This window comes from Molossus molossus, unplaced genomic scaffold (assembly GCF_014108415.1).
Source record: "Molossus molossus isolate mMolMol1 unplaced genomic scaffold, mMolMol1.p scaffold_m16_p_16, whole genome shotgun sequence".
Taxonomy (NCBI): domain Eukaryota; kingdom Metazoa; phylum Chordata; class Mammalia; order Chiroptera; family Molossidae; genus Molossus; species Molossus molossus.
In genome coordinates this window covers 41,836,651-41,854,956 of record NW_023425351.1, presented here as the reverse complement: position 1 = coordinate 41,854,956, position 18,306 = coordinate 41,836,651, and positions in this window count along the sequence as shown.

Sequence of the window (18,306 nt, the reverse complement as noted above, 5' to 3'; positions counted from 1 at the left end):
GTGGATAAAAAAGTTATGGTACATTTACACAATGGAATACTATGCAGCTATAAAGAAGAAAGATTTCTTACCCTTTGAGACGACATGGAGGGACCTCTAGAGTATTATGCTGAGCGAAATAAGCCAGTCAGAGAAAGACAAGTACCACATGATCTCACTTATTTATGGAACATCATGAACAAAATAAGCTGTTAACCAAAAGAGATCCAGAGTCATGAAAGTAGGGAACAGACTAACAAAACTCAGAGGGATGTGGGAGTGGGAGGGGTGGGAAGAGATAAACCAAAGAACTATATGCATATATGCACAACCAATGTACACAGGCATTAGGCTGGGGAAAGCAGGAGGGGGGTGGGAGCAGGGAGGAGGGGTTCAACGGGTATAAAGGAGGGACATCTATGAAACTTAGAACAAAAGAAAGAGAGAGAGAGAGAGAGAGAGAGAGAGAGAGAGAGAGAGAGAGAAAGAAAGAAAGAAAGAAAGAAAGAAAGAAAGAAAGAAAGAAAGAGAGAAAGAAAGAGAGAAAGAAAGAAAATTGGGACATCAATAACATAAAATGTGTGCCCAAGACCAGATCTTCACAAGTGAATACCATAAAACATTTAAGGAAGAATTAATACTAGTTCTTCCAAAACTGTTCAAAAATAAATTTAAAAAGAAACACTTGTGAACTCATTTGCAAAGTCAGCATTACCCTAATCCCAAAGCCAGACAAAAAATTAAAAATAGAGTTACTGCCCTGGCCGATGTTGCTCAGTGGTTAGAGCATTGGCCTGTGCACCAAAGGGTAACAGGTTTAATTCCAGATCAATGGCACAGACCTGGGTTGCAGGTTCAATCTTGGGCCCCAGTCGGAGTGCGTGCAGGAGGCAACCAATCAGTGTGTCTCTCTCATATTGATGTTTCTCTCTCTCTCTCTCTCTGTCCCTCCCTCCCTCCTTTGCAGGCTCTCTAAAAATCAATGGAAAAAAACGTCCTCAGGTGAGGATTAACAAAAAACAAAAAAAAATAGAGCTACCATTTGACCCAGCAATTCCACTTCTGGGCACATATTTAAAGGAATTGAAATCAGTATCTCAAAGAGATATCTGCATTCTCATGCTCATTAAAGCATTGCTTGCAATAGTCAAGTCATGGAAGCAACCTAAATATGAATAAATAAAGAAAATGTGGTGTATACACACAATTGCATATTATTCAGTTTTAAAAAGAGTAAAAATCTGTCACTGGCAACAAAATGAATGAACCAGGAGGACATTATGCGAAGTGAAATGAGTCAGACATGGAAGGACAAATACTGCATAACACCACTTATATGAGGAATCTAAAATAGTCAGACTCATAGAAGAAGAGAGTAGAATGGTGGTTGCCAGAGCATGGAAAGAGGGAAATGGGGAGATATTAGTCAAAAGGTATAGTATCAGTTATTCAAGATGAGCAAATCCTAGAGATCTACTAGACAGCATAGTGCCTAGAATTAATAATGCCTTATTGCTTTCCTAAAACTTGGTTTAGGTGGTAGCTCTTATAGTAAGTGTTCTTATCAAAATAATAATAACACTAAAATAAATAAAGAGCATGGATGAATATTTGGAGATGATAGATGTATACATGACATAGATTGTGGTGATGGTTTCACAGCTATATACTTGTCTCAAAAGTCATCACACTGTATATTCTAAATACATACAGCTTTTTGTATGTCGATTGTAACTAATGGGGTTTTAAAAAAAAGTGGATGTGGTTAAAAAGAGAATGGATGGAGAAAACCCTGATTTGGTCTAGGGAACTGAAGGTTTCATGGACAAGGCCACTGGGGAATGTTTATAATCCATGTTAAGTGAGCAAAACTGGCACAGAATGATATAAACTGTGCTATTTTGACCATATTGAAAATAGATAGAATTCAAAGCCTAGAAGTAAACATGCAAAAATATTATAGCAATTACCTCCAGGTAGTGGAATTGCAGATAATTTTTACATGTTTTTTTATTTCTCCACACAAAGAAAACAATGGAGGTGATTTCAGAATCTAAATTTGTAATAGTCACAGTGCTTAGTTGTGGGTGATAGAATCCACCCTTTCTGGTTTGAGCAGGGGGGAGATTTATTCCTGGTTGTTAGGACTGAAATTCTAGGACTATCAGGGGACCAGGCTGGATGCTCTATGACCAGGGACAACATAGCCTGGACAGTCACTTAATCCAGCCCAAAACTGTTGCTATGGAAACATCACTAACTTGATGCTCAGGCCCAGAAACTGGAACCTGCTGTTGGGGAAGAACCAAGCCCCTCTGTTCCCTGCCAGCAAGTAGCCACATCCCTCTACTACCCTCGATTTCTCACTTCCACATTTTAAGTTTTGAACAGACATTTGTCCAGAGTAGCTGAGGTCACCTGTACAACCCTAGCTGCAAGGGAGTCTGGAAAATGCAGACTTCAGTTTTACAGACTCTAATGTACAGAAAGGCTTGGAAAGATGGTGTTGGTGCACATATTGAACAAGTCAGTCTGTAGGATCCACCAGAGAAGAAAACAAAAAGAGGATCACTTGCACCCTTGATATTTTGAAGGCCACACTGAAGCTCAGTTACCCACTGTGTTATAATTAACAGCCAGAAGCTCTCTCTCAGTCCAGGAAACACCAGCTGTCAGAGCACTAGGCCCTCTCCCTAGCCTACACAGTGCACACCGGCCTGACTTCCTATCACTAGCACTTCTCTGCCTGGGGACTTTCCTTACTGCTGGAGATCCCGTGGCCACCTGTGGCTCAGGCTGCAATGTAGAGACTTACCATCTCCCCATAGGAGCATAGTCATCTGCCTCTCCCCTTGGGTGGTAGAACTCTGTACTACTCTACACTAGTTCCCAGGGCTCCCTGGTGGACCAAGATCCTGTAGCCCACAGTGGTCGGCTCTCACAGTGATGGGCTCCCATAGCCATGGACCAGTTGATAACTGCCATTTATTCACTGCCTTCTCTTCCTTCTCACTTTCCTACGCTCCTGCCTTAACCTGCAAATAAACTCCTTGCACCAGAATCCTTATCTCCAGGTGCTTCTGGGGAAGCTCAGTCTAAGGCTTCTCAGTCTATTCATGTAAAGCCTCATCCTGGGTCTGGAAGACCAGCTGGAACAATCCTCTGGATAGTGGATTAGCATGTGTGAGGGTTGCTTGTGTGACCTCACATCTATTCGTGCCAGTTGGGAAAGTCATCCTGTTCCTTCTCATTCTCATTGACAGGAAGAGAGATTGGGCAGTTTCTTGCTCTGATCTCATAAAGCACCACTGTGATGCAATTACAAACAACTCCTATATAAGGCCCTTGCTGGACTGAGGTTTTTGTCCCTATAGCCCAGGAAGCTGATTTGCGGTAACCTGTCAGACTTAGACCTCTTAGCTTGTTTTCTCATTTATTTCCATTTATTTTTTCTCTTTTGCTCATTTTTTCTTTTTGGCTATCATTTTCTTTATTATTTTAATTGTTTGCTCATTTTTCTTTTGTCTGTTTCTCATTTTTTAATTTTCTCAATTTTTATTTTTCAATTTTCATTATTTCCTTTCCTCATTTTTTCCTTTAAAATTTTTTTAGCATTATTAGCATTTTAGTTAGCATCATTAGGACAGTTAGTATAGACAGTATTATTGGTATAGTTAGTGTTGTTAGCATAGTTAATATAATTATTGTTTATCAGCATAGTAAGAAGCATAGTTACCATTATTATTAGTATTAGCAGAGTAAGTATTGTTTGTTAGCATCGTTAGTAAGCATAGTTAGCATTGTTAGTATTGTCAGTGTAGTTAGCAAGTCACCATGTGCCATGAACTTGCAGCCATCTCTACTAACCAAGAGTCTCATAAGAGTTCCTGACGACCGCTGGCCAGGGAAGCTAGGCAAGGTGCGGGGGGCTGGCACATTCTGACCAAGAGAGAGGTGACTGTCAAAAGTCATTCATCAGCAGGGCTCTTCCAGCTCAGAGACTTCCACTGTGGGAAGTCCAGTGCACAAAGGGACTGAATCACCCGAATACAGTCATGTTGTTCAAGGTGACTGACACCAAGGTAAGATTATTCCTTGCTATGGAGCACCTTAGTGGAGGGGACATGTCCAGTTACCTGGAGGACCACTACCACGTGATCGAGAGTGAGGCCCAAGGCTTTTCCCATCAGCCCCTGGGTCATGCAGCCACCAGGTGGGGCACCATCCCCAGGGACCTGAAGCCACAGAACATGCTCTCTGATGCTCATAGAAGCATAAGAATTGTGGATTTTGGACTCAGCACTCAGTTTACTGATAATACATTGTGCTTGTTTTATGGCACCCTCTCTGATGCTGCCCCAGAACTCTTCCTAGGCCAAAACTATGATGGCCCTGAGCTAGATTACGGAGCCTAGGAGTGGTCCTTTATAAAATGGTCACTGGGACCCCCCCTCTTTGAAGCAAAGAACTTCAGGGAGATGCTGCAGCGGTTACAGAGCAGAAAATACCCCATGCCGTTTTCTCTATCTTTAGAATTGGAAAGACTTTAAAGAAATAGTTAACCCTCAACCCCAGGGACAGAGGACATTGAAAAGAATTCTCAGGGGACCCATGGTTAACATGGGCCAAGAGGAAGAACACAAGAGCCGCCCTGTGATGACATGGACCCCTGGATGACAAAGGAGATGATGACCCTGAGGTTTCAGTGGGACCAGATCCAGGACTCCTTACCACACAGCAAGTATGACTGGGTGATGGGCACATACTTCATCCTGAGCAGCAAGTAGCCAGAAATGGAGTGCCACACCTTTGTGGTAAGGTCCTTCTATTCCCCTGGCCCCAACAGCCATAGTCCCTCCCCAGCTCAGGAGGTTCACCCAGAGTTCCCCGGGTTCTAGCAGCACATCAGCAGCCTGTGGACCAGGTGTCAGGGCAGAAGGCCAAAGTACCAGTCCCCCAGGCAGCTTGGAGTGAAGGACTGCCACCTCTAGCCCAGCCCCCCATTGTGGCTCCAGAGATGCTCCTCCACCCACAGCACCAGCAGCAGGGGATCCCCGCAGAGAACCAGCCACAGCCAGCAGGGAGTAGCTAGGAAGTTCTTGGACTTTATTTGGAAAAAGCTCTGCCTTAGGCTGTCTGCAAAGCTGCATGGCAGATGGAACAGGGTAAGCCCATATAAATAGTGGATAGCCAAGGCACAGACTCTGGGGAAGTCAAGCGGGGCTTCCTGCATTTTAAATGCTGACTCAAATATGCTGAGCTCCAAGGAGCGCAGTCACATGGTGCAGAGGAGATAGGACATAAACCACAGCAGGTGGCAGCTGTGCAAGAAGTACACAGTGTGTGCAAGGACCCCTGGATGAGAGGACTTGGTCCAGTGAACAATGGAGGTGTGCAAATAACTATGGAGGTGTGTAAATGACTGTGGCGTTCTCTGCACAGGATTCATGTCAGGAGGACACCTGGCATCTCTGTGGCCTTCCGTGGCATCATACCCAAAATACCTGGTGAGCTTGGAGAACAGCCTGAAATGCCCTTGGGAACCCTAGCTACAGGTTCACCACTAGGCTCCCACTTGGGTGAAACTTAAGAGACTTATGATTTCACTCATGTGGAATCTAATGAACAAAATGAACTAATAAGCAAAATAGAGACAGACTCATAGATAGAGAGGCTGTCGGAGTGGGGGAGGGTGGGTAGGGGTAGGTGGGAGGATTAAGCAAGAAAGACAAAAAAGAGACAAAACTCATGGACATGAACAACAGTGAGATGATTGCCGGGAGCAAGGGGGTGGGAGGTGGCGAGGAGGGTGTAGGAAGATAAATGGTGATGGAAGGAGACTAGACTTGGGGTGGTGAACACACAGTACAGTGTATGGATGACGTGTTGTAGAACTGTGCACTTGAAACCTGTATAATTTTTTTAACCAGTGTCAATCTCCTCAAAAATAAAAAAGATTCACATTTAAAAAGTTTTAAATAAATCCTAAACTTAGGACACACAAAACCTTACTTGGAAATAGAAAACAGTGAGAGAAACCTGTAGTGAGGTAGTGCCTGCTCCTAATCAGAACAACTAAGTGGGAAAGAGAAGGATGGTGACAGAGCACGTGGTTCTGAGGGCGCTGGGCAGCAGCAGGGGGCAAGGCAGACCTGCGGCACCTTCCCACGCTCACGCCCCCTGCGTCTGCAGAGAGACCGGGGCACTTTCCATCCTGCGGCCTGTGCGAATTACGGCCTGAGTGCAGCTGTTTCCTGACTGTAATACAGGAGTCGCCCTTTCTCCTTTCCCCTAGAGAAGGAACCCCGAGTGTGGGTCTGATGCAGGAAAACGCAGAGCAGGCGCGGGGCAGAGGCCGGCTAGCGTTCCGCAAACATCTCGGCTGAGTCAGAAGGGCTGCCCCTTATAAAGTCTTACGGTGGCACGGTAGATTGGGAAAGACAGGATTTCGGTTCAGATTCTATCCCAACAACTCACCAGCAAACCGCTTACCCACTTTCAGCCCGTTTTCTCCTCTGTGAACTAGGACACTGTCCCCTTCACCCTCAGTAGGTGCTTAACAGCACGGGCTCAGTTAGAACCCCGGCCCTCTGACCTTTCATTACTGTGACTTCAGAAAAGTTAGGTAATCCCAGTCCAGCGTCCTGTCTCTAACAGGGGACTAGTAATTCCCACCTCACAGAATAGTTGTGGACACGGCAGGCACCATTGTTTTCCAGCATTGGTACTAGATAGTACAGTTGTAAAACATACTAGCTCTTCTCTTCCTATCACCACCATCGTCACCGTCATCATCATCATCAATCGAATCTCACCCACCTATTCAGTACAGGACTGGCCCCAGAGACTGAGCGCTGATTCTGCAGATGAGTGTTGGAGAGATGTAAGCACAAAATGCACACACGCATACAAACAGGATGTCCCCAACTTGCTCATGTTTGTAAGGCAGCTGTTTGCCACTTTAAACCACTGTCCATGAAAGCTACACTGCGAACAGTGGTTGGGTTGCGAGGCTGAGTCACCAGGCCTCTTTGTTCAGAGGAAAGCCCAGAGATCATCTTGGCAAATTGCACCAAGCCTCCCTCAGTAGAAGCCCAGATGTTCCAGAGTTGAGAGCTGGGGAGAAGGGGGATGGCTGGGCCTTATTTATCTTCTTCACTATCCTCATTCTTCCCTGCTCCTGCTGAAGCAGCTCCAGTATTGGGCTCATCTGTTCCTGCCATTTGCCAGCTGTTGTAAGAGAATTAAAAGCCCCATCGGAGGTTATGATGAACAATTTAATGATGTGGCTGTGAATTAGGGCATAACAGCAGAATTGTCCCTTCATATTCAGGCCGCCATTAGTTGAGCTGACTTGATGCTGCCTGACCAGGAAATGAGCCCTGCAGTGAGCTCTGTGCAGGGGCAGGTGGACCAGGAGGGCGAGGAGGAGGAGGAGCAGCCGTGAACTTGATCGGGTCTTTCAGATGCAGAGGAGAGGCAACAGGAACTCTCAGATTAAATGGGAACTCGGGCAGCATTACCCAATTTGTTCTGAATTGTTGGAGAAGGAGGAGCTCTATGTTAATGCATTTTTTTAAGACAACTGACAGCAAATGCTTTTTCCCCAAAATGGAAACTTCTAAAAGCACATTCATCACTGTCCCAAGGAGCTTTTGAGGCATGTAAGGTTATTTGCCCTGGCACTAAATGAGTCCAACTAATGTGCTTTTCTATTTGGGGACTCTTTTGTCTTTTTTTTTCTCTTGCTGCCAGCTACTACTTCTTCGTATGTCATCTCTCAACATTTCCCACTCTGCTTGCTTGTCTTTAAACTGCAGGAACTATAGGTTACAGGGGGAAATGAGAAAATCATCTGCTAGAGCAGTATCCATATATTCCATTTGATTCTGAGACAATAGAGTTAGACTAAGGATGGTTCTTCCACTTCACCCTCGATTTGTCATTGCTGTCAGCCGCCTCCCAAACACACACACACACACACACACACACACACACACACACACACCCCACATTGAAGATCAAGGCCCTGACTCACAGCCTTTCTCTCCATCCCCATCCTGCCATTGCTGCCTTTTCACCTCGCCCACCAGGGCTTCTACCTCGAGCCCATCTTCTAGAGGACCCTGCTCTGGCCCTCCGACAGCCATCCTCCTCCTGGCTGGAGGGTGTCGGTGGAGCTCGGATGTGCAGGCTGAGGTCACACAGGCATGAGAGCAAGCCCTTTCCCCACCTGAGAATGGACCAGTTGGGAAGAGAAGGGAGGCAGCTCCAGTCCTTCTCTTGCCAAAGCTGCACAAATCTTAGGGGTGGAGGAATCCCTGCTTTATTCTGGGATATTTCAATGACTTTAAGGATGGTCCATCCAATACACTCTTAGCCTTTTGGGTTCTTTGCCTTTTATTTATTTATTTATTTATTTATTTATTTATTTATTTTTATTTGAATTGACTGTGGTGACATTAGTTAATAAAATTATATCGTACAGTTCTATAATGTATCAGCTGTACATTGTACTGCGTGTTCACCACCCCAAGTCAAGTCTCCTGCCACCGCCATTTATCCCCCCCTTTACCTTCTTCTACCTCCCCCCACCCACCCTGCCCTCTGGTAATCACTATGCTGTTATTTGTGTCTATGAGGGGTTTGGGGGGGTTTTCTTGTTGCTGTTGTTGTGCTTTGCTTAACCGCTTCACCTTTTGGCCTTCTCAATTTTAGGTAACTTCACCGGCACTCCAGATCTTGGCATTGTCCTGAACTTCGTGAGTGCTCCCGGACCTGCTGGTGTTAAGCACATCAGATATAATTTGCTGACTCAGGCCATTCCCCTCCTGGCCTCTGCCATCTTAGACGCACTGAATTTAGAAAACCCAGGCCTCCGCCCCTTTTAAACGATGGATCCACTTTCCTTCCCATTTCTGCAGCACCACCATTTGGGCAAACCAGCTGCTCTCTCTTTGATATCCAACTTTACTTCTTTGATGAGCTCAGAGAACTTTAAAAACACAAAGGCCTCTATAATATATATATCTGCAAGATAGCTTATCTTCTCTACCTAAAAAACAAACAAAAAGCACGTAAATCTGAGAGTAGCACAGGGGTGATGGAGAAATACTTTCCAGATTGAACAGATCAGACACCTCTCTTAAAGGCACCCAACCATCCATGGGCTCTCCCTTGCTCAGAGGGTTTCCATTGTAGTTCAGTCTATTCTGGGACATTCTGCTCCATTTCTTGACTTTGTACCTTTCCTACTTCCATGATCAAGAGCACCTCTTCTTGAGTGTGATGTCAGTCTCTCATTTGGCCTCCGTTCTTTAAATGTATGCTTTATGCTGCAGCAAGACACAAATCAGGCTGCCGTGCCCTTGGGTCTCCACATGCAGAATCCATCCTCCTTCGTAGGAGTGCCTGGCGCCCCATGACTTGGCCTCTTCAGCTCTTCAGACTCACCTCCCATCATTCCCTTTCCCAGCAACATCAGATCATATGTAATTCCCCTCCCACATCTTGCCAATACCTGCTGCTGTAGGTTTGTTTATGTTGTTCCTTTTCCCGGATGACCCTTGCTGCTACCTTACTCCTTCACTGCCCACCCCCTTCACATGGCTAGCTTCTGGTTGTCTCTGACTTTCAACTCAGGAATCACATCTTCCGACCTTGCTCCGACCTCCTAGCAAAGGCCAGGTTGATGCCGTTCTACTGGTCTCCCACAGCACCGGTTAAGCCCCTGCATCTAAGAATGTACCACATTACATTGAAATCATCCACTGATGTGCCTCTAACTGACTTTAAGTGACTCAAAAGTAGGGACTTCATGTTTTTCACCTCTGTGTCCCAGACCCACTGCATCAAGCACTCAATAAATGTTCACTAAACAGATCCAAACTGAGAAGAGTATGGGATTCACTGGTGAGCCACACAAAGATGCCTGCCTAGAGGTCTGTTTACTTGTTTCTGGGTTCCCAATGACTGAGGCTGCTAGAAGTCTACTAGTTGATCAATCTTAATCAGTCAAATAGTTTATTATACATTTATTGGGCACCTACCACCTACCAAGCGTTGTGTAGAATTATACAATTATATACAGAGGAACAAAACATCGTCGCTGGCTTCAAGGAGATTACAACCTTGACCATTTTTCTGAAAATTAAAATATAATTTACAATAGAGTATTGTGAATGGACAGGACATCAGAAAATTCTCTTTGCCCTTTTTAGTGTCTGAAAATGCTCGATTATTAACTAAGGTTCCCAAGCCACGGGGCTACGGGTTGGTTTGGCAGCCATGGTCTGCCTGAGAGAACTGCGACCATCAAACAAAGACAAAGTGTTATAGCGGAATGTGTATGTCAGGCAATAAAAAGACTCTAGACATTAGCAAAACAACTATAGACTGAAGGTGAGAAAGGCGAAGACCTGTTTCTTTTTTTCTTCTCCTGGGAAAATAAATCAAAATGACCCACTTAGACTTTGTGGAATATGTTTGTTCCATAGCAGTGACAGTGTGGCCTATGCCAGTGCTTCTCAAACGAGACATTTGCCCCTCGGGACATTTGGCAATGTCTGGAGACATTTTTGGTTGTCACATTTTGGGAGAGGGGTAGTCTACTGGCATCTGTCTATCAGATGGAGCCACAGATGCGAGGACAAAACCCTACAACAAAGAATTCTCTGGCCCCAAATGTCAATAGTACTGAGCTTGAGAAATCTGCCCTACATATTATGAGGTGGGATTGGCACTAACTACAGTCAATATTCCACAAAAACAACAGAACACAAAATGGTTCGTGGTAGTCACCAGCTTGACCTTTGGGTGGCTCTGATTCATCCATAAGTACAAAGCGGGATGTGACAGGGGCCAGAACAAGGCTCTTGCATGACTTTTGTGCTATAATTAGTTTTTAAATACTTTCACCCCCTTTTCCTTCCCCGACACCAACTGCCCTTTTTTTTAAAAAAAGGAAATTAAACAAGAACAATCCCTAAAACACCCTTTATGTCATTGGCTTTTTTCTTTGCTGATGAAGTAAAACACAATATATTGGACAAAGAAAGTATCGTCAAAGGCTGCTGCTAAAGATTAGTGGTAGCTCACGGAACACAGCAAAAGCCTTGTTTATGGGACCTACTCAGAGCAAACGCCTCTGATGGAGGTAAAATGCATGGGTGGAATGTGATCATCCTAATTTGTTCATTGCGCTTTCCCCACAGTAGATATTTCTGGATTATTTGTTTAAACACGGTGGTATATGTTTGAAGTATGAGTATTCCTATCCATATTGTTCTATTTTCCCTGAGAGGGTCATATTTCTTCTGTCAATAACACAGGCTCGGTTCCCCTTGAGCCCCAAATTACACTTCCTCATAAGGGATGAAATGCTGTATTTTTCTTGAGATCTTTATTCCATATGACTTGACTAATGACTAGAGTAAAATTGAGAAGTTCAGGAAAAGGAAATCTCCCCCTCCATCAAAGGGAGTAAACAAACCAAAGGAAAACAAGACGCCAGAAGCTAAACGTGCAGAAGGTTTAAATATGTTCCATCAATCTGGAGGCTATCCTAGATCTATGGTCAGACCTCCTGTCCTGTCCATCAAATTATCCCTACAACCTACAACCATGTCATATGGCCAACACTGACAAAACCACTTTGCCATTTTGTTGTGGATTGTTTTTCTCTTGGCATTGAAAAGATGTAATGCTATGAAATCTCTTCAGTCTCACCTTGCCTCTTGTTTCCCACCACCACCCCTGACTTGTCTGTACCCGATGTCCCATTAGCATGCTAAGTCACATCTCCAAACCCTCACACACAATATCTTCCCTACTTGTCCACCTGAAGAACCTTCCCCTTCCCAGACTGTGTTGAGACAGCCCCTGTTTGGAGGATTTTGTGATCTGCAATACCTTTCTCTTCACCTCCCCATAAATTTCTGTGTCCCTGTAGCAGGTGTTGTCAGTACCTCACTCATTCCCTGGGACAACCCCAGAAGCCACCTGGAGGTTCCGTAGACAATTCCTGTACACGTCAATGGCTTTATTTCTCAAGCACTTGTGTCTCTTGATTTGAGAGCTTTCTCTCACCACAGGAGCATATCATCCCACAGGGAGTTAATGCCCCAGGACCAATGAGGGGCAGAAATACATTGATAAACACCCCAGCTTCCTTATTTCACAGTGGGACCCTTCTGACGGGTGCTGTCCACCTGGTTTCAGAGGGTTCCTGGTAAGTGAGCCACTGCTGCCCACGGCCTTTACCTGTATATTAATACACTCTTGACTGGCTTTTCCTCCTCCTCTGTTTCACTTTCTCACTCCTCACTGTGCTTGTGGATCACCTCTCCAATGAGTGAATGGCACCCACATCCTTTTCACAAGGTCTAGTTCTTGGGAGAATCCAAATTGAGACAGTCCTGTACAAACTTCCATTATCATATAACTGCTCTGCGTTGTATTTGTTTGTTTCTGTTTGTCTCAGATAGTTCCTTTGAGGGAAAGCATTATTTGTTACTCATCTGTATTGACCCCTGTGCCTAACAACTAGAAAACCCTCTGTAAATGCTTGTTGAAGTGAACTGAAGGAGAAACAGAGTGACAGGCTTGAGGAACCACGCGTAGAAGACTTGAAAGGATGGACTTATGGGCACAGGAATGAAGAGGAGAAGGAATTTACTTAAACTGAATTGTGAGGAAAAACCAGACTCATAAGTGAATCTTGAGAAACTCCCAGAAACAGCAACCAGAAAACGAATCTACTGAGGGGACTTTTTCAAGCAGACAAAAATGGTATGATAAATGAATGGAAGGTGGACCCTAGCGGGGAGGAAGCCACATTGGCATTTGGGTGACCAAGAATGGGGATTTCCAGCTGTATGGAAGGGTTAGAGGAGACTGACCTCAGAGTCAAGGTGAATGGGTGACCTGGCTCTTTTTGAGGAGAAGACTCCATATATGTTTGAGCCCAGACTGATGTGTCACATGGCATCAAGGTTTAGCCCTCTGAATGCTTGCCACCTGCTTGCGTATTAGTTTCTGTTCAGCAATGAATGTTAACATGGTAGGAAAAATATCATTTGCTTTTCTAAGCATGTGCTGAGCATTGTGGAGCAGTCGGTGGAAAGAAGGTAAAGGGGGAAGACAATGCTCTGGAGACCAGGTGCCCCAGGTGCCCGGGTGTGGGGAGTACAAATCCCCAGGAGCAGAGCACTGCTTATTTGGCAAGAGGGGTGCATTGTTTCATCACAATGCTACTGCTTTCCTTGTGTTCTCTCCGAACCCTCCAGTTGCTCATTTGTGACGATGCAATCCAAATGAACATCTCAATGGATGTGGATGGAGAAGCGATGGGAAACACCGTATTCAAGTCAACAAACGTTTATTGACAGTCTACTAAGTGTCAGGCCCTGTGCCAGGAGCTAAGCTTGCAGTGGACAAAACATAATCTCTACCCTCAGGACCTTACAATTTAGCAGGAGCCTATTTATAGTCTTGCCAAATATACTGTATACATAAATAACACCATATTTCTAGAATAACACAAAGAAAGTTATGCTCATTCCACAGAAGGAGCAGGGCAGGGATGGCTTTAGAAAAGAACGGAGGTCAAAGCGAAATTTTGAAGCAAAGCAGGTATTTCAACAAGAAGTGAGGACAAGGCAGGCATTCCAGATATTCATTCATTTGTTTGCTTTCTTTGCTGGACGTTTATAGAGTTTCTACTTTGTGACAGGCATAGTGAATGAAATGACAGCCCTGCTGTTAGGGAGTGCACAGCTGAGTGTTGGAAGCTGACAAGAACGAGGCTGTGACCTAACATGGGCAAGGACAAAAGTGAGTAGCTAGCACAGAACGCTATGGCACAGCAAAGCTTCAGCCCAGAAGACGTTAGGTAGGGGCCAGAGTCAAGGATGCTGTGCCAGGAGACGACATCCCAGCCGAGACCTGAAGGTTGAGTAGGTATTACCTGGCCAGGTGAGGACTGAAGCAGAATATTCTGGGCAAAGGGCCTTTCTGGGCAAAGGCCTAGGGGTGAAAGGGCCCATTCAGGAGGACACAGAGATGACGACTGAAGATGTAAGTTGGGACGAGGTCATGAAGGGCCCTTTGAAGGAATTTGGACTTGATTCCTTTGGCAAAGGGGGACGTTATTGAGAGGCCTAAAGCATGGGCATGCCATGTTCAGCTTTGCACTTTACAAAGATGACTACTGCTACCAAGTAAGTAAAGAATGAATTGGAGGGGAAAGGGGGTGTGGCAGGAAGACCAGTTGAAGGATGGTTGCAGGAGTCCAAGTGAGAAATGGGTGTTCAGGAAAGAGCGGCACTGGCAAGGCAGAGATGGAGAAGTGACCGAAGGAGCACATGCACACTCTGGGGGCACCGAAGAGCGTGGTGGAGCTGAGAAATGCTGTGTTACCCAGTCACAGCTCAGTGAGTGGAAGGAATGGATGGGAGCTGAGGCCACCCAAATGTTGGTGGACCTCCAATTTCATGCAAAGAAGTTTGGAATTCACTCTAGAGCAGCGGCTCTCAACCTGTGGGTCGCAACCCCTTTGGGGGGTCAAAGGACCCTTTCACAGGGGTTGCCTAAGACATAAGAGTAGCAAAATTACAGTTATAAAGTAGCAACAAAAATAATTTTATGGTTGGGGGTCACCACAGCATGAGGAACTGTATTAAAGGGTCATGGCATTAGGAAGGTTGAGAATCACTGCTCTAGAGGAAATGATAAACCACTGATGGATTGAAGGAAAAGAAAATTGTAAATCTAGTATCTGAGAAGATGCAATGGTCATCATTTTAGAAATGAATACAATATTGCAAATGTAAAAAACAGGAACTTGAAAATTCCATGTAATAAAAAGAATCTAGGCTAGAAAGAAATGACTTTCACAAAGTCAACTCTCCTCCGTGTTTGTATTCTATTCAGACCCTCAGTGGATTGGATATTGCCCACCCATATTAGGGAGAGCCATCTGCTTTACTCTGCTCACAACAAAATGCTAATTTCTCCCCAAACACTCTCAGAGATACACCAAGAAATAATGTTTAGCAATATATCTGGGCCTCTCCTGGCCCAGTCAAGTTGATACATAAAATTAACCATCACTCATAGTAAGCACTTGTTGTTAACCTTATTGGCTTACTTATTGTTGTGAGTAGAATTCAAATGAATAATGTTTATAAAGTTCTCAGCAAAGTGGTGGTCCATACTAAAATAATAGCTATTACTATTAGTTCTATTATTTTATTATTAATTTTGAAATTATGAACTAGTACAATGACAGTGGAAAGCCATCAGAGGAATTCATATCAGAAATCTCATGCTAAACAAAAACTTTGATTAAAACACTTTTCCCATTGTACTATTTATACATTATACCATTAATCCTCAAACATCCCCAATACTTTGTATTATTTCCATAGAACGAAGAAACCAAGGCCCTGAGCTGTAAAGTTACTTGCCAAGAACACAAAGCTGGCAAATAAGAAAACAGAACTTCTGACTCAAAGTAAAGGGTTCCTTCCACTCATAACTTCTACTTTATGTCTTTGAAAATGGCTTGGGATTTTGGAAATAGCTATAAGTCATTTAGACTGAAGTCCTGTTAAGTAAAGGGATCTTCAATCAATGGCTAATGAAGAAATGTTGAATGTGCACTGCACGTAGAATGGCCCATGTATGTACTATTTGAGGAAATCATCAGGTGAATAACTAGTGGTCCTGCTATCAGCAATTTAGGTAATGCTAATCTTTGGTCAAAAACTGAGGCATTACTTCAATGTAACAAGACTGACTCTGTGTGTGGGGGGGGATGTGTGTGTGTGTGTGTGTGTGTGTGTGTGTGTGTGTGTATTAAACCTGCAATGAAAAAAACAAAACAAAAAACACTTTCCAAAAAAAAAAAAAAACCAGAAAGAGATTCTTTTTTCATTGTATCACAACAGTTGTAGGTAAGAAAGCCGGCCAATTTACTTTGAAATATGATATGATTAAGAAAAATAGGCGTATGGTGAGAATGCTTTGATAGGTTTCAAACTTCTATACTGAGTATCCTCCTTTTCTTTTCAATGCATAGACTATATTGTCAGTGCAAACTGTTGCAAAAGTCAGTCATTTCTTTTTAGCCTAAATTCACTTTCTCACATGGCGCTTACAGAGCCTGCCTTTTTGGGTCAATGAAATATCGGTTGATTATTTTTTCCCTGCACACAGACGTGTTTTGTTTTTTAATCCTTGCCTGAAGATATGTTTTTATTGATTTTTATAGAGGAATGGGGGGGGGGGGAGAGAGAGAGATGAGAGAAACATTGATTGGTTGCCTCCTGTACGTGCCCCAAACAGGGACGGAACCTGCAACCTCGGTATGTGCCCTGACCGGGAATCAAACTAGAAACCCTTTGGCGTACATGACGATGCTCCAACCAACTGAGCCACCCCACCAGGGCCACAGGAGTGTTTTTACCCCCAAAACAAAACAAAGCCTAAGATGGACAGTATCTGAATTCTCCGGTTCTGCTCAAGGTGCTCTCTGACAGCAGCGCTGCGGCCACCTGGGAACAGCCACCTCCTATAGAAGTCACCCTCCAGAGTGATGCGAAGACTAAGACCTGAGTCATTCATAACCAAAGGACTTGCAAAGGGACCAGCCAGAGTGAGGCCTCATCTCCCGCACAGACTATGCAAACACACACATGAATAAGTGCTTCTCTTCCATTGTATCAGAACAGCTGGAATTTTTATGAAGATCTGAATATCCCTTGAAGGATCCGTTGGTGAGTGAACACCAACCATGATGGTATCTTATACTCTGTAAATTTCCCCAGCAGAAAGTAATAAGTAACACTTGTGCAATCCTGTCAAATTATTTTCCTTTCCACTCCACCTGGCTTCACATGTTCTCCGTGCACCCGGGAACAGATTGGTGGCCATTAGGCTGAGAGTTCACTCAGCCAGTACTGGTATCCTTCAGGATTCTCTCTGACCCAATATTCTGGGATTTTTTGAGGACTGTTTCCAAACTGGCCCCACAGAGGATCTTATTACTTTTCCAAAACACTGAGGATCATCATTTAGATGCCAGAATAGAAACTGCCTCAATCATCCTGTTAAAAACAAACAGAGCTCTCTGGTTAGGAAGGAGGCTCATTTCCCCTTGCTCACTCCGTAGTGAGGTCTGCTTGAACGCTTAGTACCACTATGTCTATTGAGACTCATGTTGAATAAACAAGACTGAATTTTAACATACATATAAATTTTTGACCCTAACCTTGTTGAAGCAATATAAACTTTACATAACTTGATAATAAAATCATCAGGGTATAATGAACTCTTATTTTTCTTCTTTCTCTTTCTTTTGGAAATGATGTTTTAAATTAGAGATGAGATATGGAGAAAGATGAGCCACAGAGTAGAAACAGGACATTTGGAGCACCGAGCCAACATGAGGGTTCTGAGTCCCTGTTCTCTTTTTATGCCCCATTCAAACTAATTCATGAGCACACGGAAGCCTGCTGACCATACCTATGGCAAGTATCTGTGTTTAAAAGCACATTTGAATGGCTTTCCTTGCTGGAAATTTTTTACATTTAATTTCCTTGGTGATATATGGACTGTCCTCAGGGGGGGTTACAGGTTTCAAGAGAAAGCAAACCAATCATTTAGTTAAGATACTAAGCATATGGAATGAATCAGGACCAGCAATAAAAGAGAGAGAAAATGTTAGGACATTGTTGGTTAGTGCTAGAAGTTGTACTGCTGGACTTTGTAAAGAAGATTCTGATAAAACATAATCCAGTACATTGGCACTGAGTTTCGTCATGTAATTTATCTCTCATCATGTAATTTTGGATAAGTAACTTAAACAGAAACATCTTGGGCTGAACAGAGAACATGGTTTCTGGAATCAGACAAATCTGGGTTTCCATCCTGGCTCTGCTATTTAAATAGAGAGTGACCTTGGGCACGTTACCTTTTCTAAAATAGTTTCCCGGTCAGTCCATTGGAGAGGTAATCTCTACCTCATATGGTTTTGTGAAGAATAGATGAGATGATATGTATAAATTGTCTTCTAATTCTTCTTATTTTCTTTTCCCAGCTTTAAAGATGAATTATAGCCCTGGCTGGTGTTGCTCAGTGGTTAGAGTGTCAGTTGGCACACCAAAGGTTCTCAGGTTCAATTTCCCAGTCAAGGACATGTACCTGGGTCTCACAGATTCAATCCCCAGCCCAGTTGGAGAGTGTGCAGAATGTGACTAATTGATGTGTCTCTCTCACATAGATGTTTCTCTCTCCCTCTCTCTCTCTCTCTCTCTCTCTCTCTCT